Below are 5,000 nucleotides of genomic sequence, written 5' to 3'. Positions count from 1 at the left end.
AAATCCAACTACGAGCTTTATAACCGCAACAACTTTAATATACGCTATTGGAGCTGGAATTACCGCGGCTGCTGGCACCAGACTTGCCCTCCAATAGATACTCGTTAAAGGATTTAAAGTGTACTCATTCCGATTACGGGGCCTCGGATGAGTCCCGTATCGTTATTTTTCGTCACTACCTCCCCGTGCCGGGAGTGGGTAATTTGCGCGCCTGCTGCCTTCCTTGGATGTGGTAGCCGTTTCTCAGGCTCCCTCTCCGGAATCGAACCCTGATTCCCCGTTACCCGTTACAACCATGGTAGGCGCAGAACCTACCATCGACAGTTCATAAGGCAGACATTTGAAAGATGCGTCGCCGGTACGAGGACCGTGCGATCAGCCCAAAGTTATTCAGAGTCACCAAGGCAAACGGACCGGACGAGCCGACCGATTGGTTTTGATCTAATAAAAGCGTCCCTTCCATCTCTGGTCGGGACTCTGTTTGCATGTATTAGCTCTAGAATTACCACAGTTATCCAAGTAACGTGGGTACGATCTAAGGAACCATAACTGATTTAATGAGCCATTCGCGGTTTCACCTTAATGCGGCTTGTACTGAGACATGCATGGCTTAATCTTTGAGACAAGCATATGACTACTGGCAGGATCAACCAGGGAGCTGCGTCAACTAGAGCTGAGCAGCCGGCCGCCCGGGAGTGTGTCCCGGGGGCCCGCGCGAACACGCAAGCGTCCGCTCAATTATTCTGCAAACAGGAGGAGGCTGAGCTCCCCTGCACAATACACCTCGAAACCCTCTCAGGTCCCGGCGGCGCGCAGCGCCGTCCTAAGTACTTGGTCGGGTTCGAGAGAGGCGCAATCGCCCGGAGTTTGGCGAGTAGACGCTTTAGGTGCGACCACCCGTGCTCCCAACTGAGCTTGCCGCTGCCGACAGAGGCCCGGGAGCGTGCTGTCGTGGCATTGCCGGCGGGAGACAACACGCGCCACCTACGGTGGCCGGCAGCTCCAACGCCAGCGCCACAGAAGGACAAAAGCCCCACTTGGGTGCCGAAGCGAACGCGCCAACACGTCCGCACAGCTGCGATACAAACCACCTGCGAGAACCGCAGAGGCGACCGAGCAGCAGACGGCGTCGCGGCGCCGAGCGCCGGGCGGCGGCGCATCCTCAGCGCACACAGTCCTCAATCGGACCAGCACACTGCAGATGTCCACCGCGCTTCGCACCGGGCCCGCGAGGACCTACTTTGGCCGCACGGCGCCGCGTGCAGGGTGCGCCGGCGCGCAGCTGCGCCGCCTGCCGCCTCCGTCGGCCGGCGCGCCTGCCACTGGCCGCCCCCACCAGCCGGCTGTAGCGCGTGCGCCCACGCACCGCGCGGCCAGCACGCCGGGAGGCCCCCCCTCACCGGCCGGGGACGGTCCCACCCAGCCACCGCCGCGTATCGCTTCACACCCACATGCCATTCACGTTCGTGGGCATGGTGGGTATCGCTGAAACAACCGGTTGGTAGCTCAACCGATCGTCGCCATCACTGATTCACCTCTAGCGAGAACAACCGCACCACAACGGTTTACCAGTTGTTCATTTGCGTAACGTCACCAGCAAACGTAGACGTCCATCGCCATTTGCAAATTCAACGATTGTTGCATGCCTGTGTCAGGTGTCACGACACACTATGTCTGCCCACATACACGCAACAACATGTGCACGCTTCGCGAACACGTGGAAGGTGGCCCCCGTACGTATGCGATGTCCATTGCGCGAACGACTGTCAACCGGCCTCTGTCGCATGTCGCAGATGTGGAACGCAGTGCACCATGCTATCACGGTGAGTGAGAAGAGACGACTACGTCTGACAACACGCGCCACTACATCAACAGACGGCTCATGCTGATCGCCATCCACGGCATACCATACTGCAATCCAGCTCTTATAGGGAGACGACACGTAGCTGAGTGCACAATATTTGGACCGTATGGTTCGCCGTTGTTGGCGCAGTCGTGGTACGGTCACACATGTACCACGATGTATCATTCAGTACATGAGGACCAATGTGCAGTACAGTGTGTGATTTGGACGTACAACATCAGCGGACAGTTGACACAAGCCGTACCACAACGTAGGCTGTGCTTCGCCATGCGAATGCCAATGAACAACTGCGAAGGGCATTGAGCATGTACGTCCTGCTGCCATCCGCATTACAGTGTATAGCTGCAAGGTGTTTAACATGAAGCGATACTCTGGGGACCGGGCAGTGCGGGTAGCAAACTATATTGCGGGGGTTGCAGTTAGGCAACACTACACTAATTTAACGCGTCGTATGACAATTACAGAGCAGGTTAAGGCCCAACGTGTGTTGGGTTAAGGCCCAACGTGTGTTGGGTTAAGGCCCAACGTGTGTTGGGTTAAGGCCCAACGTGTGTTGGGTTAAGGCCCAACGTGTGTTGGGTTAAGGCCCAACGTGTGTTGGGTTAAGGCCCAACGTGTGTTGGGTTAAGGCCCAACGTGTGTTGGGTTAAGGCCCAACGTGTGTTGGGTTAAGGCCCAACGTGTGTTGGGTTAAGGCCCAACGTGTGTTGGGTTAAGGCCCAACGTGTGTTGGGTTAAGGCCCAACGTGTGTTGGGTTAAGGCCCAACGTGTGTTGGGTTAAGGCCCAACGTGTGTTGGGTTAAGGCCCAACGTGTGTTGGGTTAAGGCCCAACGTGTGTTGGGTTAAGGCCCAACGTGTGTTGGGTTAAGGCCCAACGTGTGTTGGGTTAAGGCCCAACGTGTGTTGGGTTAAGGCCCAACGTGTGTTGGGTTAAGGCCCAACGTGTGTTGGGTTAAGGCCCAACGTGTGTTGGGTTAAGGCCCAACGCGGGTTGGGTTAAGGCGCAACGCGGGTTAGGTTAAGGCGCAACGCGGGTTAGGTTAAGGCGCAACGCGGGTTAGGTTAAGGCGCAACGCGGGTTAGGTTAAGGCGCAACGCGGGTTAGGTTAAGGCGCAACGCGGGTTAGGTTAAGGCGCAACGCGGGTTAGGTTAAGGCGCAACGCGGGTTACGTTAAGGCGCAACGCGGGTTACGTTAAGGCGCAACGCGGGTTACGTTAAGGCGCAACGCGGGTTACGTTAAGGCGCAATATAGGTTAGGTTAAGGCGCAATATAGGTTAGGTTAAGGCGCAATATAGGTTAGGTTAAGGCGCAATACGGGTTAGGTTAAGGCGCAATACGGGTTAGGTTAAGGCGCAATACGGGTTAGGTTAAGGCGCAATACGGGTTAGGTTAAGGCGCAATACGGGTTAGGTTAAGGCACAATACGGGTTAGGTTAAGGCACAATACGGGTTAGGTTAAGGCACAATACGGGTTAGGTTAAGGCACAATACGGGTTAGGTTAAGGCACAATACGGGTTAGGTTAAGGCACAATACGGGTTAGGTTAAGGCACAATACGGGTTAGGTTAAGGCACAATACGGGTTAGGTTAAGGCACAATACGGGTTAGGTTAAGGCACAATACGGGTTAGGTTAAGGCACAATACGGGTTAGGTTAAGGCACAATACGGGTTAGGTTAAGGTACAATACGGGTTAGGTTAAGGTACAATACGGGTTAGGTTAAGGTACAATACGGGTTAGGTTAAGGTACAATACGGGTTAGGTTAAGGTACAATACGGGTTAGGTTAAGGTACAATACGGGTTAGGTTAAGGTACAATACGGGTTAGGTTAAGGTACAATACGGGTTAGGTTAAGGTACAATACGGGTTAGGTTAAGGTACACATTGTTGTAAGGAAAGGTGTTTTGGGGGGGGGGGGGGGGGGCCGGTTTGTTGATTGTGATTATCGTAAGTAAATGACTGCGGCATCATCTGATTTGCCACGTCAGGGTGCACCTTTGGCTCATAACAGGCGGCGCTCTGATTCCATGCTTGTGGCAGACCTGTGTCTTTCATTCCTGCCATTGTTTGTGTGGTGTGACAGGAGGCAGTATTGTGATGTTGGGTGCACCCCTGTGTAGGACATGTGTGGGTGTTGGTGGCTTAGCTGAGCAATGGTGGTTGTCGGAAGGGTGAGATATTCTGTTTTGTGAGTGGACCTCCCGGTCTGGTTATGATAGTGTGGATTGTCTAATGTGGCAGAGAGGATGCACTGGGTGTTGTTCCATGCTGGTGCTTACATATTGTCTGTGTGCCTGTTACAGGCAGAGAGTAGTGCGTGATAAGAGTGTCTGGCTGACGTGTGATTGTGAGCAGAGTCTTTCAGCATGTATACGGACAGTTGTATACATTATCTGTATTCTGATGGCTCTATCTATTACTAATCAGCGCCGTGTATACGTTTAATCCGGTTCCAGTCGAAACTATTGTATCTCTGTACATTAGTGACACGGCGAGCCCGCTATGTAGTTACTCGTCTCGGCAGCTTCCACCGGTGTATCGCAAATGATTATAAGGAATCAGTCTAGTCGTCAATACCGATAGTGTGACGTCACATGTCTGGGGTGGGGGACGCTGCGCCCTTCCGGTGGGTCATGGCCTAGGAAGACTCTTCCCACGCAGGGGGGCTTGGACTGTCATTGACTCTTCCGAGTAATATACTTGCCGTACGTTTTTGCGACTGCGAGTGCAACGCTCACCGGTACCGACATGGATGGAGCGCCTCCTAGCTGCCGCTGAGCATCTGCATTCGTACAGAGAGCAACGCGATCGCGTCTGTAGCTCGTACGTGGTACAGCTCGCAGCTCATGTATATGGACAGCGGGAATGTCGCATATTGGACATAACTCTTCATGAAACGCACGTTATAGGGGTGGATTGCACATTGCGAGTGCGAGCAAAGTCCGCCGTTCATCCGCTGGAGTTGCGAGTCGAGCGGTTGGGGTGGGGCACGAACGGGTGCAGGTGGAGTGATTGCCGGTCCACGACTTCGTGCGGCAGAGGCGCTGGCGTTGGGGTGCTGTTGTCGACAGAGGATGCAGGCTTTGTGGGTGGGGTCGAAAGAAGGGCACTGTGGGCCCATGGCTGTCTT

General features: G+C 54.4%; 1 non-coding gene across 1 annotated transcript in view; it reads right to left on the bottom strand.

Annotated features, from left to right (window-relative positions):
* The window catches only part of LOC124582196, a 1,910-nt gene extending 1,253 nt beyond the window's left edge, over positions 1–657 (bottom strand). Inside the window, exon 1 of the ribosomal RNA XR_006973788.1 lies at positions 1–657. This exon is cut by the window's left edge and continues 1,253 nt beyond it. This is a non-coding gene — a ribosomal RNA (small subunit ribosomal RNA).
* Positions 658–5,000: the final 4,343 nt, after the last annotated feature.

This window comes from Schistocerca americana, unplaced genomic scaffold (assembly GCF_021461395.2).
Source record: "Schistocerca americana isolate TAMUIC-IGC-003095 unplaced genomic scaffold, iqSchAmer2.1 HiC_scaffold_401, whole genome shotgun sequence".
Lineage (NCBI taxonomy): Eukaryota > Metazoa > Arthropoda > Insecta > Orthoptera > Acrididae > Schistocerca > Schistocerca americana.
This window is presented reverse-complemented; position numbering and strand designations above follow the sequence as displayed.